Source organism: Telopea speciosissima, chromosome 5, assembly GCF_018873765.1.
Source record: "Telopea speciosissima isolate NSW1024214 ecotype Mountain lineage chromosome 5, Tspe_v1, whole genome shotgun sequence".
In the NCBI taxonomy this organism is placed as follows: Eukaryota; Viridiplantae; Streptophyta; class Magnoliopsida; order Proteales; family Proteaceae; genus Telopea; species Telopea speciosissima.
Genome location: NC_057920.1, coordinates 54,640,812 through 54,667,594, shown reverse-complemented (window position 1 = coordinate 54,667,594; position 26,783 = coordinate 54,640,812). Strand labels below are relative to the sequence as shown.

The window sequence follows — 26,783 nt, the reverse complement described above, 5'->3', positions numbered from 1 at the left end:
ATGGGCGTTTTGACAAGCTTACAATCCACTAGGCCTGTACACTCCAATAGATCATAAATGTATCTGGATTGAGATAGAACCAGCCCTGTGGAGCTGCGACGGACTCCAAGTCCCAAGAAAAATGTAAATCCCCAAGATCCTTAATGGAGAATTCCTAAGAAAGTCGAAGTAACAGATTGGAAACCATGGACGGGTCGCTGCCCGTGAATATAATGTCATCAACATATATGAGAATGTAACAGATCTGGCCATCCATCTTGCGAATAAATAACGACGTGTCAGTCTTGGAACTAAAAAACCCCAGACTTGGCAAAAATTCTGATAATCGATGAAACCAAGCTCTTGGGGCCTGTTTAAGTCCGTATAGAGACCAGTGTAAATGGCACACATGATCCAGATAGTCTGGATTAATGAACCCCTGTGGTTGGGCCATGTAAACCTCTTCATCTAGCAGCCCATGAAGGAATGCATTTTGAACATCCAACCGACGGATGGGCCAGCCGTTGGATACTGCAATAGAGAGAACACACCGTATGGTGGTAGGTTTGACCACCGGGCTGAAAGTTTCACCATAGTCTAAGCCCTGCTGTTGATGATAGCCTTTTGTAACCAACTGCGCTTTGTAGCGCTCAAGGGACCCGTCAGCCGTCCGCTTCACTCTGTACACCCATTTATTGCCAACTAAGTTCATCTGAGCAGTACAAGGTACAAGAGACCATGTACCATTTCTTATTAAGGCATTATATTCCTCTGCCATAGCTGTGCGCCATTCCAACACCTTATTGGCCTGCGAAAAAGAAGTAGGTTCAGTAATAATCGCAGTGGCATTGAGCACCTGTGGGGGACGCCCGTAAGAGCGTAGTCGCATGTTGTGCATGGGAACGGACTGGTTTGGTAATGGTTCATGTGCAGGCGCATCTAGGAGTGGTGATGGTGGCGACTGTGGAGCCATGTAGAGATCAGCCACGGTCCTAATGCGCAAGGGTGGAGAGGTTGATGAGGGAATTGGAGATGGGTGGGCTGGTGTGGGTGAAGTTGGGACCGAGCTCGGTGGTGAGGGTAATGGAGCCGTGGGTGAAGGTGGAGATGGTGGCAATGGAGAGTGTGGTATTGGTAAGGGAACTCGTAGAGGTTGGGCTAGTGGAGGGACCAATGGCACAGAGGCCCACGGTTGGGTGACTGTGGGCTCTAAATTAGGTGGGTTGTGGGAATGAGAAGTTGAGAACGGAAAGGTCTTCTCGTCAAAATGAACATGACGGGCAATTATAAATTTTTGTGATTGAAGGTCAAGGCACCTGTAGCCCATGTGGGAGGGGCTGTAACCAAGGAAGACACACGCCGAGGATCTATAGTCCATTTTATGCCGATTAAAAGGACGAAGATATGGGAAACAAAGACACCCGAATACTTTGAGAAAATTGTAGTCAGGGCGCTTATGAAAAACTAATTGAAAAGGTGAAATTCCAAAAGAGACCGAGGAAGGCATCCTATTGATTAAAAACACAGCGGCCTCAAAAGCAAAGTTCCAGTATTTTTGAGGGGCAGACGCATGAGCAAGAAGGGAGAGTCCCGTCTCAACAATGTGACGGTGTCGCCTTTCAACTGCCCCTTGTTGTGTGGTCATCAACAAAAACAACATAGTAACGGTGATCCGAAATTGAAGCAATAGGGGAGGGTCCCCAAACATCACTGTAAAGCAAGTGTAAAGGATATAAACTACGACTACGAGAAGCATTTAATGTGAGCCGGCTGGCCTTGCCTAATTGATAAGCCTTACACATTTTATTGAAACTAGAAGAAGAAGAAGATAAACTATTTTCTTGAACCATTATTTTTAAAAGTCGCTCATGGGGATGTCCAAGACGTTGAGGCCATAGATTTAAGGAACCATAAACAACAGAAAATGCAGAAGGTGACTGGGGTGGATCCAGGACATATAGACCATCCCTACTCGGGCCGAACAATAGTGTTTCCTTGGTTACCTGGTCCTTCACAAGAAAAGTAGATGGGTGAAATTCAAAGAATAAATTGTTATCTTTACAAAATTGCTGAATAGGAAGCAGAGATTTAGAAATGGATGGAACATGTAAAACATTTTGTAAATAAAAGGAACGAGACGATAAAGATGGGAAAGATGTAGAACCAACATGCGAGATTTTTAACCCTTTACCATTACCCACGTGGACTTGTTCTTGGCCATTATAGTCATCATATTGAGAGAGAGACTGGATATCCGGTGTGACATGGTGTGAGGCACCAGTGTCAGGGTACCAAGTAAGTGCAGTGGATGGGTAAAAGTGGAGGGTTATAGGAGACGGCTTGGCTAGGATATGTGTCATGGACTGCTAGGTTGGAAAGAGGCTGCATGGGATATGGGTTATTGGTAGGATATTGGGATTGATAAAAACACCGATCCGTTGAATGGTTTGTCCGTTTACAAATTGAGCACCAAAAACGACTATAATCAGTAGGAGGGTAGCCACGGACACGGCCAAAGCCGCAACCACCACTACCACCACGGCCACCACGGCCTCCATGGTTTGGAGATGTGGAAGAGCCGGGGTTGCCTGATAGAGTGGTGCGCTGAACAGAATTGACAGTAATAGGTGTATCGGTGACTGTGAGCTTCTTCAAAGAGGTGCCATGGATGAACTCATCATAACTTATCAGATCCGTCTGAGTGACAAGAGAGGACACCATTGATTGAAACTCTGATTTCAGTCCTCGAAAAACATGAAGGTTGAAGGAACTTGGGCGCAACGGATGGCCGGCAGTGGATAATTCATCAGCAATTGATTTTGCTCTTTGTAAGAACACTGAGACGGACTCATCAGTTTTCTGTTCAAGATTGGTCAGGGCCATATTGAGTGACATCAAACGACTTTCAGATGGAGAAGAGAAAGCCGTGGACAGAGTGTCCCAAATTTCCTGACTAGTTTTCTTTCCAACAATTAATGGAAACACCTCCTCAGAGAGAGAGGAGACAAGTAGACTGCGACGCAAGGAATCTTGGTGTTGCCATGTAGAAGCTGCAGTGGGGTCTGTCGGACATGGAGTGGACCCATCGACATGCCCAAGCAAATCTTGGCCATCCAGAAATGGCTCAACTTGAATTCTCCAAAAAATATAGTTCTTAGAGGTGAGTTTTAAAGAGATATAGTGATGGGCATGGTGTAAAGAAGAACCATGAAAGGAAGAAGGAGCCTCAGCTGTGGCAAGAGGACTAGGGGCCGAGGCTTGAGAGAGATCTCCCGTCATGGAAGAAGAGAAAAAAAAAGAGAAAAATTAAAGAGAGCTCGTTGGAGCTGGTGTGGCTCTTGATACCATAATAGTGTGAATGATATCCTTGATTTATGAAATAATCCCAATGGGATATATATACAAGTGTACAATGCAAGATCCTACATCTTCATTAAATGGAAATCCAGTATTGGGTAATGTAAAAATGGTACAAATATATTCAGTCATATCTGATTGCCTAAGCTTTCCATAGCTGGACGGATCCTTATCACATGTATATCACATGTGATAATAACCGAGAAAGGAAGGTAGGTGAGGTAGGTGATATTTCTCTCATTACGCAAGGACATCTTGGATGTAGGGCTCGAGACATCCCAAATACTTGTTCACGAGCATCTCCTCTGAATCTCGTATGTTGTTCCGAATCACCAAATCATTGAACTCACTGGTGTCTTGGTCCATTGTTCGAATTCCTTGCTTTAAGTGTTGACATCTTTGGTACAACTCTATTTGGTAACTACTAGGAAGGAAATTTTTACGAATTTTCTCTTCCATCTTTTGCTATTGAGAGAGAGGTTCCTTGCCAGGATTGTAACGGGTTTGCTTCTCACACCTCCACCATGCTATGGTCTTGCCATGAAGTTACATGGAAATAATGCCAACACACAGGATCTCAGGGACTTCCTTGTATTCAAAATCTTCATTCACAAGTGTTGAGGAAAAGTCCTCATACATAAACTCCAATCATCTATCATGATGATATAAATGTTTTGATGATAACAAATAAATCGAATTGTACTAACCCTTGTCTAAAAGATGCATAGATAAGAGCGGAGCATCAAGTAAGGGGGAGCACTTAAAAGATTCATGCACCAAGTCAAAGCTTTCAAGATATTTGAAGAGAAGAACACAACTCAAGACTTATCTTCAATCAAATGAGATACAAGACCTCATAGAACTTGTTTAATTTTATATCAAGTTGTATCATAATTAAAGTCACAATTGATGTAATGCACACACAAGCATGCATTCATTTAGATGGACTTTAGGAGGTTTAAATTAAACCCAATCCATGTGACCAAACCCATTTGGAATCATCCAAGTAAGTCCAATAAAGGACTTAACAAATTTCAGCAGAAATTTGGTGGTGAAAAGGTATACGGGATCATGAAAAGGTATACCGGATCAGATGACTTAACAAATTTCAGCAGAAATTTGGTGAACCGGTATACCAGATCATGAAACGGCATACCGGATCAGTGTTGCAATTTCTTGATCTCAAGAAATTGCCTACAGTAGGGTTCCAGCATACGCCGGATTGTGATCCAGCATACCGGATCAAAGGCTTGCTGTGTTTTACCTTGAACCGGCATACCGGATCAAGATATGACTACTGTAATTTGACCGTTACACCTTGTTTCATATAAGGAAATTTGGTGAACTGGCATACCGGATTGAGAAATGGTATATCGGATTATGGCTGTCTAAATCAATCCGATCTTAAGATAGTTTTCATATTAATTAGAGCTACCTAGCCTATAAATACCCACTTGTTTAACGCTCTAATGACCACTAATAATCATCATTAAAGAGACTTCATCACAAGCTCTACATTGCAATAGTTTCAAGTGAGAATTCAAGCCAAGGTTCTAAAACTCGAGTTTCAATAAGGTTTCGATCAGGTAGAAATCGAGTTCGTCTCGGTTTCGACCATATCTCGGTCGAAACCTAGGAATTTTTTCCATTGATGGGGAAACCAAGGTTTCGACCCCAAAACAAGTTTTTTTAGATCTGATTTTTTGCTGGTTGCCTGTTTTTCACATTTTAAACACAATCTATGAATTACATTCACAAAAAAATCTTTGAAAATGGTACTTGTGGTTATTGACCCAAGTTTACTAATGTACACGCCGATACAAACACTAAAGTAGTATTATAAATACTTGGTTCACATAATTATAAAGTACTTGAACCTTGAATAATACATTTAATCCAAATAACACATTAAGATGTCCCTCTTAAATTCTATGCGGAGTTTCTTAGTGGGTCTAATCAACGAACAACGTACCACTGAAGATTGCGAAGCCGTTCCTCCGAATGCACAACATACGTATCCCATGACATGTTATAGGACCAATTGGTAACACCCCTTATCTTCCCTCTAAGTTAAATCTTTCCATTGTCATTCGAAAGGGAAAGAGAGCTTGTACTAATCCCATAGCCAAGTTTGTTTCCTATGATGCTATTTCTCCTACAGGTATTGCTTTTTAATGCATACCTAGGTTGGAATAACCTTTATTGGGTTGCTTGTGGACCCACCCAGGCAAAGAAACACTCAAATCCAAGTTCTAGTGGTAGAATAGTAAATAATTCAATGTCTAAAGGAGGATGGTAAATTTGTAAATAAGTGAAAATTCATAAGTGAATGGTAGATTCGTAATTTATTGGAACTTCACAACAAAAACAAAGGTTTATAACGTACCTAGGGAAAAGGGCAAACTTGGAAGGGAAAAAAACTTAATGGCAAGATGTAATTACTAGGAAAGGGAGGGGTAGTTAAATTGAAAGCAAAACAAGAATTGTAGAATAGGGAAGATACTTCATCTTCAACCTTGGAAAAAGATGCGGTAGAACCAACAGGGGAGAAGATGATTCGAGCACCAATACTCCCTCATGCAAGATCGATTTAAACTCAAACTTCAGGGGAGGATTCCTTACCCGCTAACCTGTTAAACCCACCCAACAATCACCTGAATCTGCCACCAGGAACCAGGTAATGAATTTTTGAAGCATGGCTTGACAGTAGTCTCTGATCCGGGTTTAGTTGCAAGTCTGAGATTTGAATGCACTCTCAAAATAAAAGAGGGTTTTAGATCAGGGTCTTGGATATTAAATCGCATGTGGAAGGGTGATCTAAACCCCAAATCTCAACAAATTTGAGGATTTTAAACCCTAAATTGCATACTGAAACCAATGTTTCGATCGAAACCTGGCCGAAACCAGCGAAACCCGATCGATTTTAAGGATTTTTAAAACTCCAACATGATTTCATCTCGAAACCTGTCGAAATCGAGACAACTCGACGGTTTCGATCGAGATTTTGATCTATGATTCAAGCATCCATTCAAGGCATAGTCTCTCATAAGCTTCCTTCATTCACTTTGCATTTAGCTTCAAAGATTGAAAGGTAGCAAAACATTGCTAAGGTTTGAGGTAACTCTAATCCTTTAGTACCACTTTTACTTTTTATAAGTAGGTTGAGTTCTCATGCTCGGAATCAAGAGTAGATTGAGTCCTCTTGCTCATTAACTCAAGATTGGTTGTTATTGAGTTCTTTTGCTCTTAATTAAGATTTGTACGAGTTCTCTTGCTCATACTCAAGATTCGTTTTAGTGAAATTCTCTCTAAGGAGAGAGGAGTGGATATAGGCAAGTATTGGCCAAACCACTATAAATCTCTTGTGTTATCTTTGTTATTTGTTTGCATTTCATTGATAACTTTTTAATTCTGCATTATTTGGTATAGTTCACTACCTTTACCTATTCACCTCCCTCTAGGTGAATTCACATTTGGTATCAAAACGGGAACTCAAGACTATGATTGTTTTTCAATCCAACTAAGAGTTTAAGACAATGGGATCCTCTGTCAATCGAAGGATTGAGGGATACACTATTATCACCCTTCTTTGAAGGTGAAGGATTTTTCTATTGGAAGAATCGCTTCAAGAACTTCGTTTGTACCAATAACATTGATGCATGAGAAGTCATTGAGAATGGAGCAAACAATATAGACAAACCCAAAGAAGAGTGAACTCCAACTGATAAAGCAAAAGCCCAACTCAATTATGTAGCTATAAGTTACATCCAATGTGCTTTGGGAGAGAAGGAATATAATAGGACTTGTATGTGTGACTCTGCTAAGGAGATGTTTGACAAGCTTGTTGTAACCTATAAAGGTACTTCAGAGGTCAAACAATCTAAGATTGACATGCTTGTAAATGAATATAAATTATTTAAAATGAAAAATGATGATGACATATATGCTATGTTTACCCGTTTTACTAACATTGTAAACAAGCTGAAAGGTTTAGGGAAGATCTACTCCAATGGTGAAAATGTTCGAAAAATATTGAGATCTCTCTCAAAGAAATGGAGACCCAAAACTACAGCAATCAAAGAATCTAAGGATATCAACAAGCTGAGTCTAGACGAGCTGTTGGGATCACTTCAAACCCATGAAATGGAACTCAAATTGGACACTAAGGAGGATGAACCAAAAGAACCGAAGAAGAAGGTTGTAGCGTTCAAATCATATGAAATCAGTGATAATGAAGAAAAACTATCCGATGATGAAATCGAATATCTCTCAAAGAAGTTCTCAAAGTTCCTCAAGAACAAAGGCAAAACCTCATTCAACAAGAGGAGATTCTCAAGAGATCAAAAAGGTAAAAATGCTCTTAAAGAAAATAATGAATCTTTTTCAAAAGACATTGTGTGCTATGAGTATAGAAAACCAGGACACTACAGGGGAAACTGTCCAAAAATAAAGAAATACAAGAAGGCCTTCAAAGCTAAACATTCCTTTAATTCAAGCGATGAAGAAGAGGAAGATGGAAAATCTCAAGAAGAAGAGCAAGCCAACCTTGCATTTGTGGCTATTGAAGATGAAGAAAGTCAAAATGAGGTAACCCTCACTTCTCCATCTCATAAAGATAAGGATTTTCTAGAATTAGAAGAAACCTTTGAAGACCTCTACCAAAGTAGTATGGAATTAGCTACTACAAAAAAGAATCTTTTAAAAGAGATAAATACCCTCGAAGACCAAAACACGACTTTAACTTCTTAAGTTAACGACTTGGAAGAAGAAAAAGAAAAATTGTGTAAAGACTTGGAATCTTTTACTAATAGTAAAAAAAATTTTGATATCTTACTTGGATTTTCATCCAAAACACCTTTCAACAAGGAAGGGCTAGGCTATGATGTGAACATGAGTTCAAAACAAACCCAAAAGTCAAGTTGGATTAAGACAGCAAGCAAGGGAGTAAAGAAACATAAATATTGTAACTACTGCAGAAAGAAGAGACATTCTCTTGAGGAATGCTATTTCAAGAAGAAAAGTCCTCAAGTTAAGAACCCCAATCCCAAAGAAAAGACTCAAAGTCCAAATACCCCTCAAATTGTTGTATGCAATAATTGCAACAAAAATGGACATTCAATTTGGGATTGTCATGATACTCGATGGAGAAATCAGTACATGGGATCAAAGAATACGAATCAAGCGTATTACAAATCTAGAAGATCTTATTATGGTCAATATAGGAGAGACCCTCCTAAAATGCAAAGACCACATAAGGTACCCCAAAACCAAAGACCTTTTTTTTTTTTTTTTTTTTTTTTTTTTTTTTTTTTTTCTACCAACCAAAAACTAGCCTCAACTAAAACTAAAAATTCCCGTGGGTACACTGAATAGTAATTAGAGTGGAATCAAACAAGATCCTAAATCTTCTTTTGATTTTCAAAAGAATATTGCAAGGCTAGGAAGGACTCACAAACAGCCATCTGAAAATGCTGAAATAGGAGAGCTAGAGTAATGAATTAGTCATTCATATTAATTCAAGACCCATTTTCAGTCCCGCTTAATCCCTAACATCTTTGCATAAAACTCCCATGCAACAATTGCAGCAGCATTTGCAGGAAATGCTCTTGCTAATGTGGGATTCAGACTAGCATAGCATCCTCTAAATCCGAGCTCAGTATCTGAAATGGGTTTCTACTAGCATTTGAAGAAGTCTGAATAATAGTTTTTGCCACATCTAATGACAGAACAGTTGACCAGAAAGCCACACCACCAAGCCCACCACTGATTATGCCAATCCCTATATCACTAAATGCATTTGGCAGGTCACTATGTCCAGATGAGATGGAATTTAGTTGTGACAGCAAATAGTAACGACTATACTCATAGGTGCAGAAGAAGGCCGAGTTCCCAATAGACTCTCTCAAGAAAGTTGCAAAACCTCCACGGAATGGACTCTTGATCCCTTCAGTCTTTACGGTTTTAATAGCACAATCAAGAGGACTACTGTATCTATCATATTTGGAAACTAAAGAGTCAGTCCCTTGAACTTGCATCCTACATTTCACCAGCTCTGATGGACATAACACAAAACTGATTATAGCTCCAGCATAAGTTGCTGCAGGAATGATAACCTGGATCTGGGGCCTACTATTCTGCACTTCTCCCTAAAGTGATTGTTTTGTTTGAGAATAAATGCCAAAATAAAGTGTGCCTTCAACTGCCATCCCAACAAATGAAGATGTTGCACCCCGGTAAAGACCTTTCTCTCCTTCATTCTTCAGAATCCTACTGGTATAATGCAATGCATTCTTATACTTAATTCCATGTGCTTCAGTACTGTGCTTTTGTAGCTTCACCTTAACAGTATCGAAGGGATGACCGATGACAACTGTAGCAATTTCGGCGGCTAATCCTGCTAAGTACTCCTTGTAAGCGGAAGCTTCGGCCATCCCTTTTCGTCTTTTCCCACTCTTATAAGTCTTAATTAGTTTTCATCTAATTCTTCGCAAAGCATCGTCGAAGGACAGATACATATACTGCAACCACCATTAGCTCCATCAGATACAGTCGAAACCTTTCCAATAATGAAATTCAGAAGGCGCATTCGAGTGGGGGAATTGACAGCTCCCTCAGCCCTTCACCATTTTTTAGGTCTCTTTCTCAAGTTCCAACTTGAAAATCTTGAATTTTTTGAACTTCAAAAAAGTGTCTTCCTTATTCGGGTCGGACGGCGCCTGGGCCTGGCGAAGCTTCTTCAGCAAGTAGCGACCCTCTTCTATAAAAAATAAAGAAATATTGTTAAAATTATACTAATGTGTTGCCCCAAAATCAAAGACCTTGGAACCCCCAGTCATACCCAAATTGGTATGGCAACCAAAATGCAAATGGTAATCAAATGGTTTGAAAACCAAGAGAAATGTATGATACTAACATTGACGGACCCAACACACAATGGGGACCAAAATTTTATTAAGTTTTTTTTTTTCTATCCCCGTTTTTGATAATGCCAAAGGGGGAGAGAAATGGGGAGAAAAAGTTGTAGTTTTTCTCTTTGAACTTATTATGCAATTAATGTTATACATTTCTTGAATATTGCTTTATTTTCGGTTAATATTTGTCATCATAAAAAAGGGGGAGATTGTTGAGGAAAAGTCCTCATACATAAACTCCAATCATCTATCATGATGATATAAATGTTTTGATGATAACAAATAAATCGAATTGTACCAACTCTTATCTAAAAGACACATAGATAAAAGCGGAGCATCAAGTAAAGGGGAGCACTTAAAAGATTCATGCACCAAGTCAAAGCTTTCAAGATATTTGAAGAGAAGAACACAACTCAAGACTTATCTTTAATCAAATGAGATACAAGACCTCATAGAACTTGTTTAATTTTATATCAAGTTGTATCATAATTAAAGTCACAATTGATGTAATGCACACACAAGCATGCATTCATTTAGATGGACTTTAGGAGGTTTAAATTAAACCCAATCAACTTAACAAATTTCAGCAGAAATTTGGTGGTGAAAAGGTATACTGGATCATGAAAAGGTATACCTGATCAGATGACTTAACAAATTTCAGCAAAAATTTGGTGAACCGGTATACCGGATCATGAAACGGCATACCGGATCAGTGTTGCAATCTCAGGAAATTGCCTACAATAGGGTTCCAGCATACGTCGGATTGTGATCCAGCATACCAGATCAAAGGGTTGCTGTGTTTTACCTTGAACCGACATACCGGATCATAATCCAGCATACCGGATCAAGATATAACTGTTGTAATTTGACCGTTACACCTTGTTTCATATAAGGAAATTTGGTGAACTGACATACCGGATTGGGAAATGGTATACCGAATTATGGCTGTCTAAATCAATCCGATCTTAAGACAGTTTTCATATTAATTAGAGCTACCTAGCCTATAAATACCCACTTGTTTAAGGCTCTAATGACCACTAATAATCATCATTAAAGAGACTTCATCACAAGCTCTACATTGCAATAGCTTCAAGTGAGAATTCAAGCATCCATTCAAGGTATAGTCTCTCATAAGCTTCCTTCATTCACTTTGCATTTAGCTTTAAAGATTAAAAGATAGCAAAACATTACTGAGGTTTGAGGTAACTCTAATCCTTTAGTACCACTTTTACTTTTTATAAGTAAGTTGAGTTCTCTTGCTCGGAATTAAGAGTAGATTGAGTCCTCTTGCTCATTAACTCAAGATTAGTTGTTGTTGAGTTCTTTTGCTCTTAATCAAGATTTGTACGAGTTCTGTTGCTCATACTCAAGATTCGTTTTAGTGAAATTTTCTCTAAAGTGAGAGGAGTGGACGTAGGTAAGTATTAGCCGAACCACTATAAATCTCTTGTGTTATCTTTGTTATTTATTTGCATTTCATTGATAACTTTTTAATTCCACATTATTTGGTATATTCCACTACCTTCACCTATTCACCCCCCCTCTAGGTGAATTCATAACAAGGGTTAGCTAATCATTAATTTCATCAGGAGAAGATGTACTTGTAAATTCTGGATTGTCATGGCCAATATTCTTATCCCATCTGGCTCATGCCATTTATGCGATCTATTTTTGCTATGGTGAGTCATCCTCTTTAGAATAGACTATGCATCCTTTGAGTCAGAAGAATGAGCCTCATTCACCTTATTGACGAGATTAGTGCAATAGAATCCTCCTCCAATATGGTACGAAATCAATAAAATCCTTCTCTGATAAGGCGCTTATATGTGTTAGCCACAATCACGGCTCTACAGCCTGTACCCACCATGTACACGCTATTTGTACTTATCTTATCAACTATATAATGCTTTATTTAAAGATAATGCACCCTCCTCAAGATGCTAAGTTGAGATGAGGGATTTCACCACTGGAGTAGACTTCTAAACCTAGGAAGACCGAACCACGTTATCTTCTTCGTCTCTTTTATCTTTCTCTTCTCTTCCCTTTCTCTGTGTGAATGAATGATAATCAGAACATGGTATCAGAGCGATCATCTATGGATTATTCTCACTGAGATCGATAGTTTCTTGCTGAACCTATCTTTGCTGTTCAACAGCTAAGTTCCTTTATCTTATTTCTTTTGTTTATCACGAATAGCTCTATTGCTTCTTCTGAAACAAATAAGTCCTTCTCTGAAGGCAATAATCATCTCAGTTCTATCACTCTTATTGGCCAGAATTACCTTCTATGGGCTCGTGCTGTAACGATCGACCTTGGAGGTTGTTCAAAGTTGGGTTATGTTAATGGTAAAATCACAGCACCTGATCAGGAGGATCCCAAGTTTGCTGAATAAGAGAGTAATGATAATCTTGTAATGAACTGGCTGTTCAACTCCATGGAATCCCAAGTATATGAAATATTTACGTACTTTGAAACGTCTAAGGTACTATGGGATTCCCTGAACGACATATACGGACAAGCCCAAAATGCTTCTCGCGTTTTTGAGTTATAGCAAGAAATTTCTTATATGGAACAAGCCTCTGGACAATCATTCACAGATCATCTTGGCAATCTCAAAAGAAAATGGGATGAATTGAGGCAATATCGTCTACTGGCTGCTACTGTTGAGGTCTATACAGAACGAGAGGGACAAGATCGTATCTTCCAATTGTTATCAAGTTTGCAACCTAAATATGAAGATTTAAGGCGACAAATTCTCATGAGCAGCACCTTGCCCCCCTTCTTGTCTGTCTGTGCTATTATTCAGCGTGAGGAAACTGTGTGTGATGAATTCTAGTTCTAAAGTTGAAAACGATGTGCCTGAAAATTCTGTTCATACCGCTAATCTTGGTCTCTAGTAAGGCACTAGCTCCTCTTCTTCCCGTGGGCATGGTGGGAAGAAGGTAGTGGTTCTTGTCGTTACCACTGCGATCATTGCACCCGAGATGGCCATACGAAGGATCACTGTTGGGTGCTCCACCCTCATCTTCGTCCTAACAAAGAAAAAGGACCTGAAACTAAAGTGGGAACTGAAGCCAATGTTGCCTCCCACACTATGTCACCAGAACTGCAGATGTCTCTTGGCCAACTGGCTATGCAGTTACAGAATTTAATAAAGACCAACAATGGATCAATTGTTGATTCCACTCCTTCAGCTTCTGAATTTGGTAATGCCTTTACCTTTACTACATTATCCAAAGATTTTTTTTTATAATTGGCTCTGGAGCTAGTCATCATATGTGCTGCACTCCACATGCTTTATCTCAAGTAAATACTAACCCTAGCCACTCTCCTATTACTGTGGCAAATGGTACTCATGTTTCGGTCCAAGGCTTGGGTAAGATTAATTTGTTCTCTAAGGCTTCAGATGGTTTATTGGTTCTTACATTATATTCTAGGTTGTTATCTGTTAGCCAGTTAACCAAGGAATTAAATTGTGATGTTATTTTTTCATCCAACAACGTAACCTTTCAGGACAACGTTTCAAAGAAGAAGATTGGTATAGGTTGTTGTCAAAATGGGTTATATGTCCTTGACTTTCCAGATACTATTTTTGTTGCAAGGAAAACTAAAGATATGGAGGCAAAACTCTGGCATTGGCGATTGGGACATCCGTCCAACCGGGTGTTGCACATCTTACATCCTTCTTTTTCTCTTTCTGATAATAATTGTGAGATCTTTCATTATTTTAAACAACATCGGTTACCTTTTTCTCACAGTACTACTATTTCTCCAAAGTTATTTGGTTTGATACACTTTGATGTTTGGGGGAGAGCTCCAGTAGACTCTAGAGATGGTTTTAAGTATTTTATAACATTTATTGATGATAAAACTCGTACTACATGGTTGTATTTGTTGATCTTAAAGAGTGAAGTATTAACTATTTTTCAAGAATTTTGTCATATGATGCAAACTCACATGCCTATATTCAGGTCCTTCGTACTGATAATGGATTGATTATACCAATGGTCCCTTCTAGGCCTTTCTTAAAATCCATGGTATTCTCCACCAAACCTCTTGTGTTGGAACTCCCCAACAAAATGGCGTAGCTGAAAGAAAAAATCGCCACCTCCTTGAAGTGACTTGGGCGCTTCTGTTCCATGCCAATGCACCTAAGACTTACTAGTTTGATGCGGTGCTCACTAGCTGTTACTTGATCACCAGGCTTCCTAGTAAGGTTCTCAATTTTAAGATTCCCATGGAAGAGCTTCTTGGTCGCAAGGTCAATATTTCTCATCTCCGGGTCTTTGGCAGTGTGTGTTATGTACACTCACAAACCGGGGGGAAATTGGACCCTCGTGCTCATAAATGCATGTTTTTAGGATACTCTTCCCTTAAAAAGGGTTATAAATGCTATGATCCCACCGTTTGAAAGGTAATCATCTCCCGTGATGTTCAATTTGATGAAAATCAATTGTTTTTTTCCTGGTAGGGACTCAATTCAGTGGGAGAACAATGGTGATTATGACTATGAGGAATTTTCCTCCCTGCCTTTGCCTGTTGCACTGGATCAACTTGATGATGCTATCGTTGATAGTGGAAATATGGATCAGCCAGTTGATGAGAACACTCATAAGCCCGTAGACGGGAACACTCATGAGGTCGTTAATGAAAATGAGAAGGCTATATCAGCTGCTCCTGCTCCTATCCCAATCTATGGCCTTAAACAATCACCACGTGCTTGGAACGGGAAGTTGAGTTCAGCCCTTATAACTGGAGGATTTAAAAAGGGAGAATCAGATTCTTCCTTGTTTATTAAGAAGAATGATGAAGGAATTGTTGTTGTTCTTGTTTATGTGGATGACATTGTCATCACAGGTAGTAACCTTTAAGAAAAAGTTAAGCTCAAAAGGTATTTGACTGAGAAATTTGATATCAAGGATTTGGGGAGACTTCGCTATTTTCTTGGTGTTGAAATTGTAAGATCTAGTAAAGCATTGTTTATGTTCCAAAGAAAATATGCCTTAGATTTATTGGAAGAAACTGGGAAACTTGGAGCTAAACTAGTTGATTCCCTTATGGACTATAATAGTAAATTTGACAACAAGGATAACCCTTTGTCTGATCGTGGTCGGTTCCAAAGGTTAGTGGACGGTTGATCTAATTGACTATTACCAGACCCGACATCACATATGCTGTCAGCTATGTAAGTCAATTTATGTATTCTCCCACTGAGGGACACATGGATCTTGTCGATTGTATCTTATGATATCTGAAATCTTGTCCTGGAAGAGGAATTTTAATGAAAGAAAATGACAATAATGAAATAATTGGCTATACTGATGCAGACTGGGCAGGGTGTCCCCTAGACAGAGGATCTACCACCGATTTTTGCACCTTTGTTGGGGGTAATCTTGTTACTTGGAGAAGTAAAAAACAAAGTGTTGTTGCTTGCTCAAGTGCCGAAGCACAATACAGGTCAATGGCATCTACTACTAGTGATCTGGTCTGGTTGAGATTGTTAATCCAAGAACTTGGCCTTGATGTTTCTCATGCTCCCATGAAGTTGTTTTACGATAATCAGGTAGCCATACATATTGCTTCAAATCTAGTGTTCCATGAAAGAACCAAACACATAGAAGTTGACTGTTACTTTGTTTGTGAAAAGGTTTCAAGTAAGAATCAAATTGCAGATATGTTTACTAAAGCTCTATCTGGAGAGAGCTTTCGTGACATGTTGTCCAAGTTGACCTCAAAAGATATCTTCGCCCCAACTTGGAGGAGGAGTGTTGGTGAGATTAGTGCAATAGAATCCTCCTCCGATATGGTAGGAAATCAGATGGAATCCTTCTCTGATAAGGCGCTTATATGTGTTAGCCACAATCGTGGCTCTATAGCCTATACCCACCGTGTACACGCTATTTGTGCTTATCTTATCAATTGTATAATGCTCTATTTAAAGATAATGCACCCTCCTCAAGATGCTAAGTTGAGATGAGGGATTTCACCCATGGAGTAGACTTCCAAACCTAGGAAGACCGAATCACGTTATCTTCTTCGTCTCTATTATCTTTCTCTTCTTTTCCTTTTCTCTGTGTGAATGAATGATAATCAGAACACGCCTCCTCCCTTGAACTTGGATGGCGTGACATTTCTCGCATTCTCTCCATCTCAAGAGTCATCTCAGCAATATGTTGCTGAAGTTGCACCACTTCATCTCTCAAGTTGATGTCTTTCACAGGAGCTATATGTACACCTCTCTATCTGGGCACTATCACAGTTTCACGTTCTCCAAAGCTCTGATATCACTTGATGCAGTCTCATTGAAACCTCGGACCAGGAGAGTCGAGAACACACTCTACCAAGTGTGTAACTGCGAACCCGAATATGAAGGAGAGAGCTATAGTTGTACCAGATTGTGGTGAACTCTCTATGGTTTCAATAAAACTCAACTCAGCCTAATTTTATTCATCCACTCCATTGATTGAACTCCCACCAAAACTACATATTTATTTAGAAAATAGAAAGATAAAACCCTAAATCTCAAACTTGTACCCCTCGTAATTCTAGGGTCGAGATTGAATCAAAACATAAAATAAAAATAAGCTGAGCCAGGTGACCCTAATTGATGGAGGATTCCATGGTACAAAATAATCCTAAGAATAAAGAGAGAAAAAAAAATTAAAGGGGAAGGCCCCCAAAATTGTCCCATCCATGGAGGCTAAAGGTGGCGGCTCCTACTAATTGCTTCCAAGTCATGGGCTGCCAGAAAAAAAAAAGGAAAAATATTCCCTTCCCTAATGGCTATATCCTCTTCCAAAGTCCATATATTTTCTCAATATTGGACGCCTACTGGTTGGACTTGGATTGTTGGGCTACTTTCTTAGCCTTGATGTGGGCTGATCTCCTCTGAATTTTCTGCTCTCATTTGTGGTGGAGCATTGTGCCTCTGATTGGGGTGTTTAGTGCTTATGGATTGAATGTGATTCTCGTGACCTGTTTTCAGGTTGGTATTAGTTCATGTGATTTGATGTAGATTTGGTGGCCGGTGAGGCCCTTCTTATATTCTATTGTGTGGAAAATCTCCCAATTATTTTATGGAGGGGAATCCTTTAGCTGGCAATTTGGCTAAAATGCATGACTACAAAGCAAGGTATTTTTTTTTTAGCAAGTATAGTAGTTTTTCTTGCTGATGGCAACCCAAAAGGTGGGGAAAGAGTTGCTTTAGAGAGACTTCCCTCCAAAACCTTGAAGCATAGTTTTTCGAAGATCTTTCATGTCCTATGTTGATACTTTATTGTTATTGAGTGCTATTGACCTTCGAAGTTCCAACCCGTGAGTTTGAGCAAAGTAAGCAAATATCTAATGTCCAAAAGATAACTTTTAAAAACCCAGAAATGTCTTTATTTTTGACATAGCCGCTAGGAACAATGCCTATTTATTCTATTGGCCTTTTGCAGCCAGAAGTCTAATCAAAGCTTAAATATGTACAAATACAACATGGATATTCTATGGTGAACCATTACCCAATGGAGTACAAAGACAACTTTACTCCTTTCAGTTGAATCTTTTGTTGGATTTATGTGTCCATCAAACTCGGTTCGGTCTGATTTATTTTGTATTGAACCTTTTATACATTTTGGTTTAATATTATCACATGCGATATAAAATTTTTGAGCATTATGTGTTCGTAAGTTTTACTTAAAATGGTAGTCACGACTAGGGTTTGGGTTAGATACCCTTATCATATGGTTGTCGCATTGGATATGCCTAGACATGTTGATGTCAGGGTACGAATGCGAGTGCACATTATGATGTGCATTGACGAAGAATTTACTTTGTTGATTCCCTCATGTATTACTGTCAGATGCAGGATGGGATAGACATGTGTTACCGAGACCCTGTACCTGAAAGGACCTTGTCACTGCGAAATGTGACCGCATTCTTTGGATCATCAAAGACTAAGATTCAAGAGTGTCAAAGTCGATGTTCTGGGAATGCGCAAATATTTCGTGAGTGAGAGAGTTACTCAACATGGTCATCACTGCCCAGTTGGGGAACATCAAGATAGAGATTGTCTGTGCATGGTCGGATCAGAATCTGGATCCAGTGCCGTTTTAGAAATGGTTTTTGCAAAACCTATTTTACATAAAATGATAGATTATATGTAGTTTTATTTGAAAATATTTTATTGTGTTTTGCGGGATTCGATCACTTACACAGACGCTCTCGTATGGACAATGTTCTATGGAATGGGGTTTGGCAGTACATGTGTACATGCCCTAGATTCCATAATGATGATTTTGATTAGTAGTGGGTTGGTACATAATAATTGATTATTATGTGAGGGTATAAATGAAATTTGCTAATTAATTAATTTTTTATTTAATTTATTGGATATAATGTAATTTATTATTTATTCATTAAATATAAGATAAATAATTAATTTACTATTCCCTACTATATTCTGTTTCTTCACCAATTAGAAGCCCATCAAGTTTAAACAGGTTTAAGTCAAAGAGGAGAGAGAGAAACAAATTGTCACTTGGATTTTTTCCAAAACAGGGCTTTAGAAGCCCTATCTATCTAAATATTAAAAAACATGGAGGGGGGGGGGGGGGGGAACACGTTTTAAGCCTTGGGCGATTTTGGGTGCTCCCCCCCTCTTCCACGATTTTGGCTCTCTCTCTCTCTCTTCTCTCTCTCATTCTTCTTTCTCTCTAGCTTTTGAGAGTTAGGGTTTTGGAAACCCAGGATTGCACTTGAAGATTTGAAGAAGAAGATCTAGTTTTGACTTGGAGAACCTTGGTTGCACCATTGGAGGTTCAGATTTGTTTACTTGGTATGCTTGTTGGAGGAAGAACCATTGTCTATTGGAGGAGTAACACTTGAGGCTCACTAGGTTAGCAAGTTTCTGTTAATTTCTCTTGTTTTAATTATATGATTATTAATGAGATGTGAAAGAAACCCAAATCGATCTCTTTCCGTTGCGCATTCGGGTATGGGATGGATCCCTCTTTCGATGGGATGGAAAAGAGATGAGTTTTTTTTCTCTCTTGTGGATCCCATAATTTTATGAGACAATAAAGAGATTGGCCATTGATTTTTCATACAAAACCTTAATAGGGGGTGACATGAAAACCCTAAAATTTAAATAGGGCACCCATGGGCGATCATGGGCAGCCCAGGGTGCAGAACCCAAGATAAATTTTCTTTTTGGTTTCCCATGGATTGTTATTTGACTAACAGTATCGTATCAGAGCCTCCTTTCTCACCTATGGATATCACATAATTAAATTTTGATGCAAATATTATGTATGTGATGCAAGTTCTTAAAGTTTTGTTGAGTTTGTTATGGATGCACATGAGTAGTTATTTGGTTATTGTAACAACCTTTCCATGTGCACATGGGTAGTTACAAGATTATTATTCTTCAACAACTTGCCCATGTATGTTGGTTATAGTTAATCTTAGGTTTTGTAATAACCATGTTAAATTCCAATTATTGAAAAATTGTACCCAATTAGGGAATGAAATTTTTTATTTTTAAAATTTTTGGATGTGGGGTTGGAGCGCACGCTACCAAGCACCCCTGCACGCTCCTCCCCTGGACCCTACCCATAACCCATGACTGCGGCCTGTGCCAGTATGCGACCGACAGAAAAAATTTTTTTGGTAGTATTTTTTCCCTCCAGTATTAAAAAAAAAAAATTTACAAAAAGAATTTTGTTTTTAACATTAGTTTTGTGGTTGGAGGAAGAAGATGGGTGAAGAAATACTTCTCTCCACCCACTTGAAATTAAAATTGGATTTTAATTTTGATGGGCTTTGGTACATGTTATCACATGTGATGTGTTGGTTCAATATTTGATGAAATCTATATGTGTTTTTCTACTTACATGGTTATGCCCATACATGATTTGTATTGACTATTGGATTATGGGATTGGCTATCTAATAATGTGAATGGTTATTTTTTGCATGAATTAATTTCATGGGGTTAATGGATCGATGCGATGCTTCTCTCTCTCTATCTCTCTTTCTCCCCCTATCTTTTTTTATAAACAAATGTACTCCACCCCATGGGCAACTTAAATGGTGGGTTGGTTTCTCCATATGGGGTTTCTTTATTATGGAAAAGAAAGTGTATAGAATATTTCTTAGGCTTCCATTATAATTTGAGAGGTGATGAGATTTCTCAGTGCATGTTGATGATGATCCACATGCGTTCAAAATTAATGGAGATGATGATCGCCAGCTTTGAAGGAAGATCGGATGGAGGAGATGATCGAGTTGAAGCATGTGACATCCTTAGTATGATGATGCACCCATGAAGATTATTAGATCTAAATTTTTAAATGGGAGAGAATTAATTCATCACTTCGATTAAAATACTGCCATCTCATAATCACTTTAATTAATGTTGATTAATTGTTATATGTGTTGTCATTCATGATATTATGTGAGAGTTTATCATTATTCCTCTTTAATTACAATATATGTACGATATAGATTAGTCTAGGTTAGTAGATATATCCATGGCCTCGTATTGAAGGTAAGTGTAGATGTTGTGTGATATGACCCCAGATACGCCGACAGGACATTGTCAGGCTCATTATCACATGATCATCTATATTTATCTCTATCTAGATACGTTAGGATATGGATAGTGAGAGGGCACTATGACAGTTGGCCATTTTTCATGATTCCATGATTCTAACTAATGCAACAGGTATATATATGACTTGGGTATATGTCAACCAATATGATCTGGACATGACCCCCAGGTGGCTAAAAATATTGGAAGCCCATGAGATGGACAGATTAGTCCACATTACCATGGTGTGTATAATGATTCTCGATAGGGTAAGTTACGCATGCAAGGGCTGTAGGTATTCAATTCATTTTTTTGGGTCATGAGGGAGACCTAAATTATGAGAGACCATTGATATGTATGCTCAATTTTTTATCAATGGTAATTAATATGCGTGTGATATACTTATACATGTGTAGATTCTTATTCAATGGCTATCGTTAATTACAACCTGTTAGCGCTCATTAGCGAATATAAATTAAATGGAACGAATTATATTGACTGGTACCAGAGCATTAAATTGCTCCTGACAGCAGACCGTCTTTTCACGGTTCTTGATGAAACAGTTTCTCCTGAACCCCACCAAGATGATTTTGAGGCACATCAGGTGATGTAGGATTTCCTTATGAGAGATTTCAAGACATCAATTTACATTCTAGGCTCATTAGAAAAGTCGGTATTGGACTCAGTCAAGGATATACGTACTTCAGGAGGGAAAATGGATAAGCTTGCTGAATTGTTCAACAGGCAACTGACATATGCCTATTACGATGTGGTGAGTCAGATCCATAACTCTAAAATGTCCCAGGGGACTCTGATAACAGATCATGTCATGAAGTTGATTAATCTGTTTGAAAAATTAGAATCCATGGGGACTAAGTTTGACCTGAAGTACAAGACTAATGTGATCTTGTCATCACTGCCTCCTACCTTTGCTTCTTTCCGATTGTCATATAAAATATTAGATAAGGAGCTGGAGCTCACTGAGCTTGCTAACGCATTGGTAGACATACTGGTAGAAGCGAAAACTACCTTGAAAAAGGATAAGGCTGAGGTCAATGTAACTGATGTGAAGCCTTCTTCAAATGTGAAGAACAAGAAGCAGGGAAGTAAGGCAAAACCCTGAAACCCAAGGGTGGGAAGTCTGGCAATAAGAAGGCTAAAAGCAAGTACTTCTATTGTAAGAAGGAGAGTCATTAGAAAAGAAACTGTCGTGCATTCCTGGCCACTGTGAAAGACAAAAAGCCAGATGATTCAGAGATTGCTAAAGAAGGTACATGTGGTGTAAACGTTCTTTATGAGTCTAATTTGTCCTTTGAATTGATCAATTCTTGGTTTGTGGATATTGGTTCCACTGTTCACATTTGCAATGTATTGCAGGGGTTCAAGGAGACAAGGAAACTGGAAAGAAATGAGGTACATCTTTAGGTGGGCACTGGAGCTAAAGCCATGGCATTGGCTGTAGGAACTTTTACTTTAAATTTTAGTTCATTTGATTTAGTTTTAAATGATTGTTACTATGTACCCTCTTTTAAGAGGAAGATCATTTCAGTTTCAAAACTTGTTTCGAACGGATATAGTTTTTCCTTTAATTTTAAATTAGTTATTCATTTTAATAATTCCTTTGTGGCATCTGGATATTTGCAAAGGGGATTGTAGTTCCTAGATTGCCCCTAGAATGAATATGGTTTCGAATGTTGATTTGAAATGTAAAGCAGCTCCAGTGAACTCAACATATCTGTAGCATCTAAGATTAGGTCACATTAATTTGGACTGAATCAGTAGATTGGTAAGGGATGGGCTTTTAGAGAGTCTAAGGGTTGAACCATTTTCCACCTGTGAGTCATGCCTTCAGGGTAAGATGACCAAGAAACCCTTTAGCAATAAAAGGTACTAGAGGCACAGATCTGTTAAAGTTGATACATACTGATGTGTGTGGACCCATTAATATACAAAATGGTGTATCCGAACGATGCAATCAGACTTTATTAGAAATGGTCCAGACGATGCTCACTTATAGTGTACTACCTCTTTCTTTCTGGGGGTTCTCCTTAGAAACAACTATATAAATCTTGAATAGGGTTTCGACTAAGTCTGTAGTTAAGATACCTTTTGAATTGTGGAAAAGGCGTAAGCCTAGCATACAACACCTTAGGGTATGACTTTGTATAGCACACGTGCGAAAACAATATGACAGACAAATTAGAATTCAGAACTTCAAGGTGCTATTTCATAGGTTATCCTAAAGGCACGATTGGTTACTATTTCTATGACCTGGTTGACCAAAAGGTCATTGTTAGCAAACATGTTAAATTTTTGGAGGAAGAGATGTTGACCAAGAAAAACTGAACCTATAGTTATTGAAGAGTTATTGGATAACTCAGAAACTTCACTTTCAGAAGTGAGACCAATCGACATACCCACTGAAAATACAATACCTTAAGAACCTCGAAGTAGTGGGAGGACTATTAGACCACCCACCAGGTTTACTCTTCTCACCGAAGAAGAGAAAACAATGGAAGAGTTCCACATGGTGTCAGTTTAATCGGATGATGATCCGGTAACATACTCAGAGGCTCTTAAAGATGTTGATGCCACTAGGTAGTTGGAGGCAATGCGCTCTGAAATCGATTCTGGACTCTAGTTGATCCACCACTTGACGAAAAGCCCATTGGATGTAAATGGATCTTTAAGAGGAAGAAGGGCACCGATGGAAAGGTTGAACGATTCAAAGCGAGACTGGTGTCAAAAGGGTATACCCAAAAAGAGGGTTTAGATTATGAGGAAACCTTTTCCCCAGTGACGATGGTGAAATCCATCAGGATTTTATTGGTAATCACAGCATACTATTATGAGATCTGGCAGATGGATGTGTAGACTGCATTCCTGAATGGATTTTTTTTAAGAAAAAATTTACATGCAACAACCATAGGGGTTCTCTTCCTTGGAGGAAGAAAGTAAAGTATGCAAATTGCACAGGTCCCTCTATGGGTTGAAGTAGGCTTCCAGAAGCTGGAACATCAGATTGATTAATCAATCAAGTCATTTGGTTTTGATCAAAATATGGATGAACCATGCGTTTACAAGAAGATCAGTGAGAGTGTAGTATGTTTTCTTGTTTTATACATAGATGACATATTGCTCATCGGTAACGATGTAGGGTTTCTTTCATCAGTTTAACAGTGGTTGTCTCCTACTTTTTTGATGAAAGACCTTGGTGAAGCCAACTATATCCTTGGGATCAAACTCGTAAGAGATCGTCAGAAAAGGATATTAGGCTTGTCACAGGATACCTGTGTAGACAAAGTCCTGGCCAGATATAATATGGGGAACTCCAAACGGAAAAGTGTCCTTTTTTTGACATGGAGTCAGTCTTTCCAAATCTCAATGTCCTCAGACTCATATGGACATTGAAGAGATGAGGAAGATTCCTTACGCTTTTGCAGTAGGGAGTCTTATGTATGTTATATTGTGTATGAGGCCGGACATTTGCTATGTAGTAGGTATTGTGAGTCGTTACCAGTCTAATCCTGGACGAGAGCATTGGACTACTGTCAAGAATATCTTAAAGTACCTGAGAAGGACTAAGGATTATTTCTTGGTTTTTGGATCTGATCAGTTGTCAGTTCTAGGTTACATAGACTTAGATTTCCAAATTGACAAGGATTATAGAAAATCCATGTCTGGGATGGTACATCTAATGGGTGGAGGTGCCATTGTGTGGTAGAGTGTAAAATAGAAATCTATAGCCGATTCCAATTTTTTAAAACACCTTGCATCATGTGATACGGCAAAAAAAGGTGTTTGGGTTAGGAAGTTCCTAACATTTTTGGAGTAGTCCCTGATCTTGTCAAATGCCCTATTCCCCTGTTACGTGACAACAGAGGGGCAGTTGCATAAGCAAAGGAGCTTAGGGCTCATTAGAGGAACAAACACGTGCAGTGAAAGTATCACCTTATCAGGGAGATAATCCAGTAGGGTGACGTGAGTATCTCCAAAGTGGACACTACTAAAAATGTGTTAGATGCCATGACAAAGAGTTTGTCTCCTGGAGTGTTTGAAAAACACATGGAGGGCATGGGCTTAAAATGTATGGGCAAGTGGGAGATCTTTTGCTTAGAAACCCATAAGAAGCTTTTAAGGAGAGGGCCTCAGTAGGGAAAATTATCACCTACGGTTCTCTGCCCAGTACAATTCCCTAGTGCCTCTTAGGGGTGTCAATAATGCCCGGCTGGCCCGAACCCGCCTTGAGCCAGACCCGGACCCGACCCTGATCTATCAGCCCGAAGGGCGGGCCAAGGTTGAGTTTTTGGCTGACCTTGGCAGGGTTGGGTCGGGTTCGGGATAAGACCCCGGGCTTAGCCCGGCCCGGCCCTGATCTGACCCTGTATTAGTTATGTTTGTAATAATATATAATATTATAACTGCAAAGACAAAAATGCCCATAGATGAGTAACCTAGTAAACCCTAATCCCATATTCCGTTTTCATTTTTCAATATTCACTCTTCATCCACAAGGAAAGCCGCCGCTTGACTCTAGCCTGACTGCTAGGATTGCCTTCCTCTTCCTCGGTTCCTCCTTCCCGGATTCACTTGACGATCAAGGCTGCAAGGCATCAAGGTATGTTCATCACTTCCTCTTCCTCTTCTGTTGTCCCCCTTTCCAATTTCTATCTTCTTCGGTTTCATTGAGTAAGTGCCTCGATCGACACTCGTATATGCATCCATCGACACTCGTTCCTTCCCCTTTTAATGGAGGAGGGGAACTGATGTTTTCACTTTTCTAAATAACTTAGCTTTGGATCTATAATAAGATATTTGTGTTAACAGTTTTGATTGGAATTAAAAAAAAAAAATATTCTTGCACACTAAACCTGCGAATAAAACCTCTGTCCCTCCTCTAAAATGATCATTCTTTTGTTATTTTTTTTATTGTACATTTGGGTTGGGATGGAGGGGATTGATATTTAAATCGCTGGTCATCAGGAGGATTGAGATCTGGCACTAGTTGAAAGTTGGAACTTTATTCTGTAAATGAATATCATAGACAGAACCAACAATATATGTTCTTCTGTTTATGGTGGGTAGATAGTTCTCTCCCTTAAATTCAAGTCAAAATGTTGCATTTGTCCAACAATTAAGAAGTATCATTACAACACTTAGGCACAATCATCAAGATCAAGATGACAGGCTATACATGGGCCTTGAAGAGGCCTATCAAATTTTGGTAGAAGCTGATAAACTCCTCCACACTTATGCTAAAAAAAATCCCTAATCCATTTGGACCACACACCAGGGCTACGTGCGGGCAGTATGAGCAAGTAGAAGATATCAGGTCCTTGTTACAGACAGTTTGAGAGCTTAAGAACTTGGCATAGTATATTAGAGGCCATGCTAGAGACATACTTGGTGAATAGAGAGATATGCTGGAAAGTAGCCACTGAAGAAGAAATATGAATCCACCGGGCCAAAACACAATTAAGGCCCAGAAGCGACAACTTGAAAATCTTGAGAAGATCAATTTTGGGATGGATCTGAAATATTGATGACTATGGGATAGACATATAGCTTGGTGGAATAAAGTTCGCGATCAGGTCAGTGGCATCAACCAGTTGGTCCAGGGAACCAATGCCTACCTCCGACAGAGTATAGAGGAAAATATTGACCCAAGTATAAGACAAACTACCAGTCTCCCATTGCCAGCCCAAGAGGATGACATTGTTTGATATTTCTAAGATCTTGATTGAGAAGTCTGTACCACAAAAACCTTAGTGTGGGAACTTTATGAGAAGCTGCAGGAATTTAGACCGATTGTGATGAACCCAAAATCAACATGATCATCATAAGTGATGGGGAATCGAAAGAATCAGATAAGGTTATCGACCATCTACTAGCCCAGTTTGAATCGAAGTTATGTTTCCCATCTGATGAAGAGTGTAACAATGTGAATACTAGATGTGGAAA

At 39.1% G+C, this 26,783-nt stretch overlaps 1 pseudogene; it reads right to left on the bottom strand.

Annotated features, from left to right (window-relative positions):
• Positions 1-8,756: 8,756 nt before the first annotated feature.
• Positions 8,757-9,876, bottom strand: LOC122661167 (annotated as a pseudogene).
• Positions 9,877-26,783: the final 16,907 nt, after the last annotated feature.